The 17,118-nt window shown below is 33.3% G+C and overlaps 1 long non-coding RNA gene and 1 pseudogene across 1 annotated transcript; both read right to left on the reverse strand.

The window, feature by feature from the left end:
* Window positions 1-1,684: 1,684 nt before the first annotated feature.
* Window positions 1,685-11,105, reverse strand: LOC142629934 (uncharacterized). The gene is made up of 3 exons (XR_012843157.1): window positions 10,937-11,105; window positions 2,063-2,211; window positions 1,685-1,908 (listed from the first exon to the last, which is right to left on the reverse strand). It is a non-coding gene; the product is annotated as an uncharacterized LOC142629934 (long non-coding RNA).
* Window positions 11,106-11,221: 116 nt separating this feature from the next.
* On the reverse strand, window positions 11,222-14,623 carry LOC142628507 (F-box/LRR-repeat protein At2g42730-like; annotated as a pseudogene).
* Window positions 14,624-17,118: the final 2,495 nt, after the last annotated feature.

Here is a 17,118-nt window from a genome sequence, read left to right on the forward strand (position 1 = left end):
CATTTTTAGCCTTGAGATGTATTCCAAATTATTTATTGAGCTGTTTGGAAAATTCTTTGGATCTTTTGTGACATTTGTTTCTGATGGGCACGTCCTAAACTATTGTACGCGTGATATTTTTCTCAAATTGAGAAGTTGTAATTAACTGTAGACTTTTTTAAAATCTATGCCTCTTATGTCATGTGACTACTATTTAAGCACCATGAGCTAAGGGAAAAGAAATCAACATTGAGATCAGTGTCTAGCACATTTTTTAGCAACCATATTGATGCCTTAGAACATGGTTAATTAATTATTTCCTGAATGTATCCTTATATATCTCATTAAGTTCAGTAATTTAGTCTTCTTGTGAGGTCCATTCTGTGAAACAATTGCTACCAAAGGCCAAGCTTCAAAACATGGTTATATACATAATACATTTTGAATTACAGAAAGACAAAATTGGTATTGCTTTGGGTTTTTTGTCCATTGATCTCATTCAAAGAGAAGGTGTTAACTGCAATTATAGGAATTGGAAAATCAATTGTGGAGCAATAAGAATAGATCTATTATTATTATTATCATTATTATTATTGTTATTTATTTAAAAAGACTTGTAAGGACTTAATTAGAGTCCTTTAAAGTTTTTAGCATGACTCTAACTTGAAATTTATAAAATCCTATCTATCTATTTTGAAGTGAATTAAATCTTACTAGGTTGGAAAGACGGTTGATCAGCTCTGGAGTAACTACAAGGCCAAGTAAGGCAACTAAGTAAGGGCTATAGTTAAGAGCCTGCCAAATTGAAATGAATAAATTATAGTTGTATTCCTTTGTACTCCGATGACTGCTTTTAATAGCATTCTGTAATAAAATAATTTGCAAGTATATATGCAAGATATAAATCTATATTTAGGCTCATCTATGACCTTATATTAAGTAGTAAAAATCTAGACTCTAATGGTATGGTGTAATTTAGAATTCCGGTATTTACAACTTAAGGCATCATTGCCGGAACTTTCCGTATCTAATTCCAACACTAAAACCTCCTATCATCATGAATCCTACAATATATTGGTCATACATATATAATGCAACTTAAGTACTAATACATTGAAAAATATTCAATATAATAACACTATCATAAAAAAAAAAAAAAAAAAAATTATCACGTACAACGTGCATGTCCGTGACTAGTTGATGTCTAAAATCCAAAATGTACTCTAATCTCAGCAGCTTCTTAAGAGATATCAGTGTCTTGCCCCCTATGGTGCTATAGAGCAACTTCACACTCTTTCTTTCAACAAATTTTTGCCTATAAAAATAATATAAAAAAAAAAATAAAAAAAAAATCATCATATAAGCATGTCAGTCAATTCTTGAATTTACTCTTGCAGCAAATGTCATCTCCTAAAAAACGCATAATTGATAGCCCCAAGCTATGCCGCAAAAGTTTTATATGATGAAATATTTTTGAGAAAATCACAATTGCAATTAAATTTGGCTACAAAGAAAATTATATAACTTTGCATCATATAGACATTGGAACAAAAAGAATCATGCCCATCTTTACCACCGACCACAATCATATTGTCTAGTTGATATGAACAGACATGGCTGTTACGAGGAGATGGTAGACTGCCAAATGTACCAATACGGTTCCATACGAAATGGACTACAAGTAGAGATTAAAAATAAATAAATAAAAGATCAGTGTCTACTTTTATTTTTTGATCGGTAACCAGTTATGTTAAAAAATATCCTGTATAGAACATGTAGACATTCTATAGTATGTCTCATCTTTTTTATCAATAGATCTCCTACTGCCACCAAATATGTACAGACTTCGACAATAAAGAGTTGCACTGTGCCATCTTTGTCGCTCAGGTATATTACTGATGACACGCGGAGATCTCCATCCACGAGAAGCTATAAATATGTTAAACATGTTAGCAAGTATGCAGTGGAATTCACAATTAATAGATAAAATATATAGATTTCAGTAAAAGTTCTATTAGCACTAACTTAATGAGCATATCAATTGTCTGTGCAAAGTGGCAAATGATTAAAATAAACAACTTACAAGTGTTGAAAATATGCATATCGTTGAGATGGCTGTTTGAATCTATACCCCAAACACAAATAGTTCATCACCAACAGTGGTGCAACTGTGGAAGGCCCACGGAGAGGGTCATCTGCCTCTAATTATGTGTTGGCTCCATGTACGATTATCTGATTGTAATTGAAATTATAAATCACAAAATCAGAGACAGATGATCAATAACAACTAAAATATTCAGGGAGGATAAAGGCTTAATTGTTTGAGTATTATCTAAGCTAACCAGAATTTAAACTTTTAAAATTTTTTGAGGGGTCAAGTCACATTTTATCTAGGGCTCATTGAAATATAATTAAAAGTTTGGGGAGCCACTCTGCCACTGGTGCCAAGAGAAATCAATGAAAAATAACACCGATAACAATCTAACAAAAAAATATTCAAGGCCATTCCAGAAAAGACTACTAAAATAAAATAAGTATACCCAATATATATATATATATATATATATATATATATATATATATATTAATCAATGTCAAACCATGATAATTCCACAAATTTAACACGAAAACAAAGAAAAATTGAAACAAGATACTCAACAATGGCATAATTTAATAAAAAGAAGTGTAACAGAAAATAAATCTCATTTCAAATTCAAGAACTTGCGGCTTCAAGAGGATGATTTTGTGGACAGATTATAGGCTGGTGGCAGAGTTATAGTTTCCAGGTTACTCCTAGTTTTGTTCTAACTAGCAAATTGCAAACTCTGAAACAAGATTTGAAGTTATGGAACAATAAAGTATTTGGAAATGTGGGGATTAGGAAGATAAACCTACTAAATGATCTTAGGTTGATGGAGGAGAAAAGGAACAGTGGATATTTGTCTGAGGAAGATCGATAAAAAATGGTGGAGGTGAAGGCAACCTTGGAAAAAACAATGTATTGGAGGAGATCTCTTGGAGAAAAAAAATCAAGAGCTTTGTGGCTATAAGAAAGTGATAAAAAAACAAGCTTTTCCCCCGGTTTCCTGATTCTCATCATTGCCGTACTTTTATTGCAAATATAACAAATATGGAGAGCAACTAGGTTACTCAAGATGCAATCCCGGAGGGTGTTGTAAATTTGTATAAGGGACTTTATGCAGAAACAAAAATTTTGACTCCTAAGTGGAAGGCATTTCCTTAAAGACTTGGGACAGTTGTGATGCCATCTGGCTAGAAAGGCAGTTTACAGAGGAGGAAGCAGTTCAGGCATCATGTGGGGATAAAGCTCTTGATGGTTTTACGATTGCTTTCTTCAATCACTGTTGGGTGGTGGTTAGAGTGGAGGTATAGCCACTTTGCAGCCTTTTCATGAGTGTGGTGTATTCAGAAAAGAGCTTGAATGAGACTTTTGCGTCTCTTATTCCAAAGAAAGGAGGGGCCTCATATCTCAACGATTTCAGACCTATAAGTTTGTAGGATGTGTGCACAGGATATTGGCTAAAATTTTAGCAAATATATTGAAGGAGGTGTTAGGGAAAGTGATTTCCCAATTATATAATGCAATTGTGCAGGAGAGGAAAATTCTGAGTTCAGTTCCTATTGCGAAAAAATGCGTAGACAGTAGAGTTGTCAGGCTTATGCAACTTTTTTTTTAAGATACTCTTAACACTATCCAGAATTTTTTTGTATATGATCCATGAATACACTTACACTAACCAGAATTTTATCTAGGGCTTATTGAAATATAATTACAAGTTTGGGTAGCTACTCTGCCGCTCATGTCAAGAGAAATCAATTAAAAACAAGACCCATAACAATCTAACAAAAAACAAATCCTATAAGAAGTTCAAGGAAATCCAGCAAAGATTAATAAAATAAAATGGGTGTACAAAAATAACAATAATTGAAACAAGAAACATAGCAATGGCATAACAATTTAACGAAAAGAAACCCTTCAAAAAAAGAAAAAAAGAAGCATACTATATGAGAATACAACACCAATTTCAGGGAAAATCTACCAAAGTTGGAAGAAAAGTTCTATCCCAAGTATTGTAAGACTAAATAAAATTATCAGCATTCAGTAGGGTTTGATGCCCCCTTAAAGGAGATCCCCAGGATAATAGTTTGCTTGTGGAAGGTCTAGAGTTTGATCAAATAGGGGAGTTGGAGAGGGGCTGGATGGAGAGGAGGTTTGAGAAGGACGAGATAATATTAGTGGTTAGAGATATGGAAGGGGATAAAGCTCCAGGTCTAGATGGCTTCTCTATGGCCTTTTTTCATCAGTGCTGGAGAGTTGTAGAAAGTGATGTCTAAGCAGTCTTTGAAGAGTTCTATCAGCACTATAAGTTTGAGAAATCTCTAAATGCTACCTTTTTAGTTTTGATTCCTAAGAAGAATGATGCCTCTAACATTCAAGATTTCAGACCTATTAGTTTGGTGGGGAGCATGTATAAGATCTTGGCCAAGGTCTTGGCAAATCGATTGAAAGTGGTGTTCGATCAACTAATATCTAAATCTCAAAATAGTTTTGTGGGATGTAGACAAATCCTTGATTCAATTCTCATTGTCAATGAGTGTGTGGACAACCGGACAAAGAGTAAGATTCCTGGGGTGATCTGTAAGTTAGATATTGAGAAAGCATATGACAATGTGAATTGGGAGGCTCTTCTGAAGTTGATGAAGAAAATGGGTTTTGGGGAGAAATGCTGCAACTGGATTCGAACTTGTATCTCTACAGTGCAGTTTTTAGTGTTAGTCAATAGGTCTCCAACTAATTTCTTTGGCAGCTCTAAAGGTTTGAGACAAGGGGATCCGTTGTCTCCCATGTTATTTTTAATTATGATGAAGGTGTTTAGTAGGATGGTAAAGAGAATGGAGGGGGCAGAATTACTTGGTGGCTTTAAGGCAGATGGTAGAAGGGGCAGAGGGGAATGTGTTTCACATTTGCTCTTTGTGGATGATACCATTTTGTTTTGTGAGGCAACTTTGGAGCAAATCCTACATATTCGATTGTTGCTACTCTGTTTTTAGGCTGTGATCAGTTTGGAGGTTAACGTAGTTAAGAGCAAAATAGTTCCTATAGGAGAGGTAAATAATGTGCATACTTTGGCAGAGTTATTGGGTTGTAGGGTTGGGGCCCTACCAATGACCTATCTTGGTATGCCATTAGGGGCGTCCCATAAATCCTCCTCTATTTGGAACCCTATTTAAGAAAAAATTGAAAGAAAGTTAGCAGGGTGGAAGAAGTTGTATTTGTCAAAAGGTGAAAGACTGACATTGCTTAAAAGCACGCTTTCTAGCCTCCCTACTTATTTCTTATCTCTTTTCACGATTCCTACACATGTGGCGAACAAAATTAAGAAGCTGCGAAGGGACGTCTTGTGAGGTGACACTAAGACACATTTGTTGGGTTGGGATAAGGTGTATATGCCTATTGCTAATGGCGGTTTGGGTGTTAGGAAGTTGACCACTTTCAATAAAGCCTTACTTGGAAAGTGGCTTTGGCATTTTGGGATCGAGGAGAATAGGCTTTGGAGGAGGGTGGTAGCTTTGAAATTTGGGGAAGAATGGGGGGGATGGACCTCTAAGTTGGGAAGGGGTGTTCATGGGTGTGGTCTGTGGAGAAGTATTCGGATGGGATGAGAAGTATTTTGCAAAAATGTCCACTTTAAGGTTGGGTGGGGGATAGAATGAAATTCTGGACAGACAGGTGGTGTGGAGATCTTCCTCTCCTTTTGGCTTTTCCGATCTTGTACACTTTTGCTGCAAACAAAGAAACTTCCGTAGAATCATCTTTGTTGTGCCAAGGAGCGGGAAATAGGAGAACTTGGGATGTTCGTTTCATTCAGGGTCCTAATGATTGGGAGGCAAAAGTGGTGGATCATTTCTTCCGTTTCTTGGATTCCAACTTACCTCTTGCGACTAATGGTGATCATATGAGATGGAAGTTGACAAAGAACGGGGATTTTACTATCCACTCATATTATCACAAGTTACATGGTTCTTTTCCAATTGTTTTTCTATGGAAAGGTATTTGGAAGGTTAAGGCACCCCGACATGTCTCTTTCTTTGTTTGGACAACGGCTTAGGATAGGATTCTCACAGGAGATAACTTGAGGCTTAAGGGCTTTAACTTTGTTGATTGGTGTATTATGTGTCGTTGTGGGGAGACAGTGGATCACTTGTTGTTACATTGTGGAAAGGCTTATCAAATGTGGTGCTTTGTCTATAGAACCTTTGGGATTTCATGGGTCCCCTCTGGTACGGTGTCAGATCTTTTTTTTGGCTGATGGAATTGGTTAGAGAAGTATTCATCGCACATTTGGAATTTAGTTCCATTGTGTTTGATGTGGTGTATTTGGAAGGAGCGCAATCGGCGAACATTTGACGATTTGGATAGATCCGATGACCAAATGCTCGCTCTCTTTTGGGGACTCACATCTAGTGATTCTCTTCCTTTATTTCTTAGCTCTCTTCTACTTTGTTCTTAGTGTTTTTCCTCTTTTATGTTTGCGCTTTTCTTTCTTTTTTTGTACAGTTGTTTTGCTAGTGCTTCTTTGCATTTAGCAATTTTTTGAATATACATGTTTATTACCTATCCAAAAAAAAAAAAAAAAAAGAAGATAAATGCAAATTGCAAATTGCAAACAAGAAATAAGACAGAATAGGGTTTCATCTTTTCTATAGGAGAATCTATCTCTCTTAAAAGTTCAAAAGAAAAAGTTAGGAACACAATTTTTATGAAAAATTATGGTTTTATTGTGTCCTCATGTTGGAAGGAAAAGTTCAGTAAACAAGATGGCATTGAAGTATGGAAGGAAGCTCCTCTAAGTTTGATGTGGTGCATTCATAGGAAAAGGATGTGGCCTACTTTCAGGGGAGAGAGATATCTATAGATAAACTGAAATCTTTATTTCTAGGGACACTATACCACATTTCCACTCTTTTCTAAATTCTACAAACCACGATCCAAAATTTAGGAAAGCTAGATGCAAGTAGTCTAATTAACTTCTTTAACAGCAACGCAAGAGAAGCTGGAGAATTTGCCTACATATGCTTGTGGATATAGGGTTTACATTTATAGAAAAAAGTTTTACAACACAAAATTGGCTTTAGTTTGGTAAGTTGTTTTTATGCCTATTTGATAGAATAAGTACGTAAAGTTTAAGGGTTTCAAAAGATGAGGAAGGATTTGACTTTAGCTAGTAAGGAAGGACAGAGAAATTTACGGAGTTCTACTAACAATATCCGAAAAAGTTACTGTGAAAAGGAGAAGAAGAAATGAGATTAGAGAAATGGAGAAAAAAGAACAATAATGCCAAGATACACAACAATGGCATAAAAATTTAACAAAAATTTACCCCAAAAAGAATAAAAGAAGAGCATCCCAACAAAGATTAATCAATGTAAAACCATACACATTCCACAAATTTTACAAGAAAACAAAGTAAAATAGAAGTTTGCAGAGATAAATAAAATTTAATAGGTATACAAAAGAAAAAAAAATGAAACAGACACAACAATGGCATAAAAATTTAACAAAAAGAAACCCTTAAAAAAAAAAAAAGTATACTCCATTTTCTCTTTCCTAGGCTTGCCTAAGTCTTTGAACAGCACAAGGAAAGGGTTAACATCACATGGTTGTTCAAAGTCAAGAAGTCAAAGAGAGAATATAAACAATCAATACTAACAAAAAATATGACAAGCAATGGTATCATCACCCAAAATATGAATCTAACACTAGGCAATATGCCACCTAGGTGTCCCATGAAAAATAATTTAAATCGCTGTATCACTAATCTAACCAATATGCATGGGTTAAATAATTTAAGTATCATAATAAATTTGTAAGGATTTCAAATTGAAACTTCCATAAGGGGTTTTAGCAACTAAATGAGCCATTTAATGAGCTGAAAAGGACTAATCCTATCATACCATATTTTGTGCAAGTGGGATACCACATCCCCACAATAATCCGGATTCTAGGCAAGATGGATGTAAGTAAAGAAATTAACTGCTTTAACCAGTAGTTAAACCTAAAAAAAGCTTTCCACTATTCTTTACTAATGAAAAGCTCTGGAGTACAGCAAAAGCAGCGTCAGCTAGCAGGTAGAGCAAAACTCATATTGCTATGAATATGTTCAACCTTACCATAATGTCAGATTGATAATACTTGACCCAAATCCAAATTATCAATATCAACCCAAATGTTATTGCACATATACAAACTAAGACAAACAACATAAGGAGATCATAGGCCTACTTTCTTCACAAGTCATATATCCTGTCATTCTACATAAAAATACATAACCAACTAATTCACAGTAAAACCATCAAAGTGGGAAAAATAAGTCTACCCTAGGCACTGTAAGACAAAATAAAATCATCAACACTCAGCAGGTTTTGAAGCCTTCAATATCCCCAACATAGTAGCTTTTTTTGGATTATGCAGTGCAAAATAAATAAATAAATAAAAACCTCACAAAGGAGCAAGGTTTCATCTTTCCCATTAAAAAAAAAAAAAAAAAAAAAAAAAAAAAAAAAAAGAGAGAGAAACAAGAAATTAATTTATCATACAAGTTTACAAACAAGGAAACACAATTCTCAGGCAAGATTAAATTTTTATTGTGCCTATGCATTAATTACACGCTAGCCTAAATGTTTTCAATTCACAAGTTCATTCTTACATCTACCGGAACAAAGGTGGCAATTTAATAAGGGGAAACAGACATGTGAGTCATATCTTGATATGGACAAAAGGTGTTAGCCATGACAACTCCATAAAGTTTAGACATATGAATATAACAGTTTCATTTAGAGGTTGAAACCAAGTGTAAATGGAGATTATCCCCATCCCACAACTTTTTTTAGAGAAAGAGAGAGAATAGTTCATATGGTTTTATGCGACTAACATTCAAAAAGACAAGACAGGTCCTGGATGGGTTTCTAAGAACTATGGGTCAGTTTGGATTCAATTAAATTACTCAACATGTCTAGGACTCTGGGTTGGTTCATGGGTTAGAGAGGGGCCAGCTAATCCAAGAGTTCACAAATCAATCAGTGTGCAACAATAATATGACCCAAATCCAAATTATCAATCCAGATGTTATTGCATGTATACTGTATACATTATAGCACAAACCTAACAGAAAGTTAATAGGCCTATCTTGTTCACAAATCATTTCATATCATACTATATGAGAATAAAACACCAGTTCAGGGAAAAACTACCAAAGTGGGAAAAAAAGTTCTACCCCAAGTATTGTAAAACTAAATAAAATTGTCAGGATAATGGCTTGGTTGTAAAATATGTGGTGCACAAAGATAAATGCAAATTGCAAATAAGAAATAAACCAGAATAGGGTTTCATATTTTCCATAGTAAAAGAGGGGGGGGGGGGGGGAAATAAATCTCTCTTAAAAGTTTAACGAAAAGAAACCCTTAAACACATAGATTAATCAATGTCAAACCATGCATATTCCACAAATTTTACAAGAAAACAAAGAAAAATAGAAGTTTGATAAAATGGGTATACAAAAAGAAGAAGAAGAAGAAGAAGAAGAAGAAGCATCCAAACAAAGATTAATCAATGTGAAACCATGAATATTCCACAAATTTGATAAGAAAGCAAAGTAAAATAGAAGTTTGCAAGATACACAACAATGTCATAATTGAATATAGAAAGAAGGGTAACAGAAATTAAACATAGATGTTAAACAAGCAATGTCAAACAAGAACGGAAATTTTGACGAAAGATTATGAAAAGACCTACCAGTATCAAAGATGAATACACTGTTGGTGAGGTTCCTATTAGCGTCACAGCCCCCAAAAATATAAAGGAAATTACCAATAACATTGCATGTGTGACCCACTCTAGCCCCTGGTCCACCCGCTTGGTTCTGGATCTCAACCCTTTCCCATAACATCTTTTGTAAGGAAGCCATGGATATTTCACTTTCTTGGGAAAGGGGCAAAGTGTAGTGAAAAAGGAAAGTATCTTTCTTGGAAATATGAGAGAGAGAGAGAGAGAGAGTAGGAAAGGTAGTCTTTTTATGATGATTGGTTTGTGAGAAAGAATGTGCAATGCTATATGCACAACAAATTTTGCAACCCCCCACTAGGGCCACTACCCATTCTTATTTTTTTCACCAAAAAAAAAAAAATTTGCAACTTTTATTTTTTTCACATCTTGTTAAGTTGGGAGAATATAATCGGTGGCAACACCATTGTCATCTTACTGGCGAACACACCAATTACAGACTGCCAATTCAGCAAAAGTGTGAAATCTGTCATCAAATTCTCTGTGTACTTAGATTTTCTCTACTTACTCTACTCTACTCTACCGTGAAATCTGTTGTGACTGTGAGAGAGAGTGAGAGTGTGCAAGAAAGAAGAGAAAGAGAGGCAAAATTCAGTTTTGAACTTCTTATATATTATAAGTTCTCTCAAACGGACCCGATTATTACAGGCCCACGTTTTTTTGTGACCATTATATTTCATTGTTGTATGGGCCTGGGCTTGCAGTACGCTAGAGAGAATGGGCTTAAATAAAACAATATTCAAGTGAACGGGCGGGTCTAAACTCTAAAGGGAGAAATCGGGGTTGGTTCAAATGTGGTCGACCCTACCCGACCCGACCCGACCCGTATCCTAGTTTCACTTCCACTGAGAACTGAGAGCTGAGAGCTCAGCCCTAAACCAAAAACAAGCTCACGCCGCCACCACCATCGACCATCTCCGGTGGTAGTGGTGTTGAAAGCAACTATATTAATTAATTTGAAGCATGAAACCTGTATATATATATATATATATATTATTCCAAATCAAATAATACTAACACAGCAGCAGAGCAAAAGTATAGAAAATCCAAATCAAATTAAGAGAACATGGAATGGAAGCGCAGATTTTCATTTACCTGCAAAATCACTTCAGAAACTAATCTGATCTGATCTGCAACGACCAATCGTTTCTTGAATTTCGGTACTCGAACCTGATCGTTACGCGTACATCTCATTTTCCCCATCTCTCTCTCTCTCTCTCTCTCTCTCTCGACTCAACTCTACACGTTGTAGAACCCGCAAAACAGTGTCGTTTTTATTCCAGTCAAGTAATAAACTATTGACATAAAACGACCGCGTTTTGAGGCCCAAACAATATTCTTCTTTAAACAAACAAAAAAAAACATAATATACTCAATTTTCTATTCAGTAGATTCTACCTATTTAAAAAAGAAAAAGGAAACAAAAACAAAGTAGCTCTTCTTCAAAATATCTTTCGTCTTTTTGTTGTTTCTTATTTACTTGGTTTTTATAAAAGAATATAAAGATATTGTAAGAATTTTTTATAGACTATAAATTCTTTTTTTTTTTCTTTTTTCCTTTCTCTTTTTTAGTGTTACTAAATACATAAATAATCGTGGTCTTATAATTTTATGAAAGAGCATCATTATAATGAAAGTAATTCTATTTCTTCTTTTTTTCTTTTTTTTTGGTCCTTACATTTTGGGGCACAGTCAATTTGGTCTCTACATTTTTGTTACAATCAATTTTATCTCTATTATTTTCAATTTATAATCAAGTTGATCCCTACCGTTAACTTACTAACTGAAAATGTCCACGTGGCAAATGATGTACACAATTGGCATACTTGAAGCTGATGTGGCATTAAAATAATAATAAAAAATGTCCAGTCAGCATTTTATGAAAGAGCATCATTATAATGAAAGTAATCCTCTTTCATTTTTTTATTTTATTTTTAAATTCAATACATTTTACCTATTTAAAAGAAATAAAAACAAAAATAAAGGAGCCATTTTTCAAATATCTTTGTCTTGATGTTGTTTCTTATATACTTGGTTATTAGAAAAAGAATATGGAGATATTTTAAGATTTCTTATAGACTAAAGATTCCTTTTTCTTTTTCCTTTTTGCCTGTCTTTTTTTTTTTTTTTAGACGGGTTGGGTCTGGAACAAATTTCTTTATCCCTGAACCCTGTTAACTAAAAGGGTTTTTTTTTTTTTACCCCCAAGCTGGCCCAACTATAATGAAAGTAATCCTCTTTCTTTTTTTTTCCTCCCCAATCTAATATTTAAGTTTTCCAAAAAGAAAGAAAATGGATAACACACACACACACACACACAAAAGAGAGGGAAAAATGAGCATAAGTACTATTCATCTTGTCTTCTCGAATATTACTCCCAACAAAGTTCTTGTGTTTTGAATTACAAAAGCTAACATGACTTGTAACTTAATTAGTTGACACTTCTTGGTATTTCTAATAGAGACATTCAGAGTTCAAATCTTCTACCTAACTATCGAATTATATATATATATATATATATATATATAGAGTAGGGTTCAACTAATAAATTTGTTGGTCGACATACCACCACCATATCAAGGGAAAAAAACCAAATATGTTAATGTCATATCGCAATGATGGTACTTAATCCATTTCCAAATTATCAACATGGATGTTATTGCATGTATACATTACATGCTAACATAAACATTAAAAAAAAAAAAAAAAATTTGATCATAGTCTTATCTTCTTCACAAGTCATATATCTTATTATTTGTATAAAAAGAAAAATAACCCCTTCATTAAGGAAAGAATCAAAGTGGGGAAAATTATTAGGATATAGTACTGTGAAATTGTGTCATTTCCTCTCACAATCATGGTAGATTTTATAATGAATTTAATTCGTGAACTCCACCATAAATATATGAGAAGAAAGGGCACAACATCTCTATATTCTAAGAATACCGAAGTGAGAAGGCTAAGTCCTTAGATACAGTTAGACAAAATGAAGTTGTCAAAACTGAGGGGGATCCCCAAACAAGTAAGGAAAAACAATTCTCAAGCAAGAAAATGGTTTTATTGTGCCTTTGCATGAATACACGTTGGCCTAAATTTTTTCAACTCACAAAATTATATCTACATCTAATTAAACAAAATGGTCTAGACCCATCAAACCACATTTTGTGCAAGTAAAGGAAAAACTAACACCCCTTTTGCAACCCCCCAAATAATCAAATTTTCAATTAACACCCAATTTCAAAGAACTGTATCACGCACTCCATAAATCAGGGGAAAAAAAATACAAAAGCTACACCTAATGCATTTGGTGACATGGCAGTTTAGTACATGTGGCATATGCCATATCAGACATTTATGTTAAAAAATAAGAAAAAAATACAATAGATTTAATTAGAAAACTAAGAAAATAAGCAATTTCTTATTTTTAGTTGACATGGCAAGTGTACTAAACTGCCATCTCATTATTTTTGTTATGGGTAATTTATGCATTTTTCACATTTAGGGGTACATTGCTACAATTTCTTAAAATGGGGTGTGAATTGCACACATCAAAATTTTAAGGTAACATTGCAAAATCAGTAATACTTTTGGGTGGGTGGTAAAGTAAAATTCACCAAAAAAGAAACGACATCCAATCCAAAATTGAAGCTTTGAAATAAGAATATTCACCTTAATTGTAAATCTATTTAATGAAGGTGCTGCGCATAGTAGGGATGTGCAAAGGAGGAGGCAAAACAGGCAGGAAATTCAGTACAAATTCCAATTACTTCACCTTAACTTGGACAATTTGGGGAATTGTGTTAAGTGATGGAAAATTTAAATCACCACAAAAATTGATAAGCTTTCTTCTTTTGTTTCTATGTTCTTTCTTTCAAAAAATAAAGAGAGGGGTGGGGGGAGCAAAAAATTGGATTTATATACTAACCTCGGTACCTATGTCCAATACAAGTGTCTCTAGCTGAAAGATATAGCTTGGAGGCTGGAAAATACTCTTGATGATATAGCAGGCATGAGGCCTTGAGAAAGGCTGGGGTGCGTACTTGAATGAAATCTTTTCTCACTGCTCCTAGATATTTAAATGACACAAGATTTTCTGCATTAATATAAAAGCTTTCCAAGACACAAGAGAATATCTCCAAGTGCTTTAGCTTGAGTGATGGGCTTGAAATTTTGCAATTCATCACATGTGCCATTGATATATATATATATATATATAAGGATTCTAGAAATGGGCAAGCAAATAAAATGTATTCAAGAGCTTCTCCAGTCACCTTGACAAAGCATAGACGAAGTTCAGTTAACAAATAAGGTCTGTAATTACGAAGCATTGGCGGCGTAAGAGTGTATGACCAGTTTTTTAAAGCCCAGTTACATGTGAAAATCAAATGAAGCCTTTTAACTCCCTTTTGAAATGCAAAGCTGATCCAACTATCAATATCACTTTTAAAATGATCACCATTCATAGAAAAGTGAAGGCGAAATTCATCTAAAGTGTACCCTAATGTAAATTCAGAACTTGATTTACCCAATCAACAAATCTCTCCCCATGAACAAGAAACAGTGGTATGTAGGTATGAATTGAGACAAATCAAAGAGAGTGGGACTGAGAGGTTGAGCTTTTAAAAGATTCACTGTGCTCACATCATCTAACTCTAAATGAGTAGCGAAAGTCCACAAGTAATGCCATCTGCGGGCAAGGACACTAGTTCTTATTACTTCTTCTATAGGTAAGAGAGACAAAATGGAAGCAAGTATTTCATCTGGCAATTTATCAATACCAAGGAAGGATTATTATATGATTTCTTTTTATGCTTATTTATGTTGAACTATTTTCTATTAACAATATTATGATGTTTTATTTGAAATTCTATTTTAATTTTTATAAAGATATTTTTAGTCAAATTTGCTAATATTTATAAATTTCATATACAATTATTTGTATTTTAATTAATTACAAAATTAATTATAACATCATTATGGTTTAATCTTGATTTGACCATAAAAACCTTGAACCTCTCATTTTTCTGGTTTTTTAAACGATTTGTTTTGAAAACCATGATGCTATATATACTACAATTTTTAGTTATCTACTTGGATGTTTTCTAGTTCAAGAGGAGTAGCTATCAATTCTTTGTCTTTCATATTACGCAATGATACATATCCTCCTTGCAGCTACTTTTCAAGGAGAAAACCTATCTTTATTAAATTTAGACAACCACTCATTCTACAAGTTGCATCTTTTGTTAAATGTTTGGGTGTAATATTCTAAATAAGTGGTTTAGAAGAGAGAAAGTGCATTTTGGTGATAGAGAAGACATGGGTATGTTTTTGAATTGGGATGGAATGCAAAACCCACCCTCTAAATTTCACTAAAATTCATTTTAGTCCTCTAATTTTTCTTTCGTTCAATTCAATCTTCTACGTTTCAAAAATGTTAGATTAAGGCCTCTGTTATTCTTCCGTTAAACTTATTTGTCAACTCCTCTTAAAATGAGGTTGTTTCGGTCCATTCATAATATTTAAACTGGATTTCTTTCTATGTCTTTTTTTTTTTTTTTCAATTTTCATTCAACAAAATTCAATCTCCCTCTCTCTAATCTCTCTCTCTCTCCCTCTCAAATCTAAAGCTTCGGCCAAGGAAAGGGTGTTTTGCATTTTAACCTAAAATTTTATAACCTTGATTAAAAAAGTATCTGCTAAGATTTAAGTAATTTTCAAATGTATTACATGTTTTAAACTATATATATAACAAAACTTTATTTATTTTATTGATAAATTATTCCACAAATAAAAAATGTGGCATAATTTCATAAACAAACATGTAATCTCAAAATTTAGGGAAATAAATTTATAGATTTTATTGTGTGTGTGTGTTTGAGAGAAGACTAATTACAATAAAAGCTATAAAAATATTAATTATATTAATTTTTTTATTTTATTTGTATATGCTAACTGGCATTTTTTGATGTTTCTGAGAAGATGTTTAAAGTTCAAATTTTCCATCTTAGGTTTTCATAACTCAAAATTTTCAAAAAGGCAAAACAAAAACAAAAACTCATACATCTTTTTGTTTGAAAAATATCAAAACCTTTTGAGAATAAATAATTTTTAGCTTCTTATTGTAACAAAAACAGTGGAGTAGTTTAGTGGTTGATTCTTCAACAAGCCTCCTTTCTACTAGAGGAACAAGTTCTCTTCCAAATTTGGCATAGTGGGTTAGGTAACAATAAAGGATGAGAAATTAGAAAGTACTTTCTTTCTTTTATTTTTATTTTGACCTTTTCTATTACAGGTAGTGGTACATGTATGATCTTAAATTTCTACACTTGATGTGAAAATTTTGTACTCTTACTTCTAAATGTTCTAAAGTTTCCACATCTAACGTTTCATGTCCATAACAAAACTTGACTCATATCTCAGTTTTGACTAACCATTGCATGAGAGTTAGTTAAATTATGTTTGTTGTTAATTTCAAATGCCGCATTTTGTTCTCTTCAATGTAGTAATAAACTTGTTTTTTTTTTAATAAGTAATGGATTTCATTCATGAAAGAAAGTGCAAAAGGGAAATAACCCTGTTACACATGGTGTATAGAATAAGAGTACCGCATCCTGAAAGGTATAAAATCAAAATATTTCTTAGGGATTTGTGAAAGGTAAATTACAGCCTGCAACTACTCATATACAGATTGATCATATATAGATTGAAAAAAGTTAACAAATACCTTAAGAGTATTAGTTTAAAAAACATTTTTAGAAACTCTTTATTGGAAAATATTATTAAAAAAAACTTTTTTTTTTATAGTTTTTATATTTTCTAAGGTATGTTATGCGTTTCGTTCTTATCCTTTACACCATATTTTAATTTGATTTCTAATCTTTTAATTGTGCCAGTTTGGTCCCTAACCTTGCAGTGCAATGTCAATTTACTCCCTAGTGTTACTTTTTTGATGGAAATTGCTGACATAACATATGGCCAAAATAAAAGTTAAAGGGATAAAAATAGAAGTTAAAGGGATAGATATAAGAACGGGTTGGGATAAGTCTTACTATAATAAAGGGAACAAACTAGAGGGAGAAGAATTCCAAATTTAAAAATCTTGAACAGAAAGATGATTGTTGGGATTGGGGAGGTACGGCTAGAATAATGTTCAACAATGTTTGGGGACCTTGGGGAAGAAAAAGGGTTTCAACATCCATCAGGGCAAATAATATTTTTTAACACAAAAATTGTTCTCTGCCCAATTGTGGAAAAAACAAAAATAAAAATAAAAGTAG

This window comes from Castanea sativa, chromosome 3 (genome assembly GCF_040712315.1).
Source record: "Castanea sativa cultivar Marrone di Chiusa Pesio chromosome 3, ASM4071231v1".
In the NCBI taxonomy this organism is placed as follows: domain Eukaryota; kingdom Viridiplantae; phylum Streptophyta; class Magnoliopsida; order Fagales; family Fagaceae; genus Castanea; species Castanea sativa.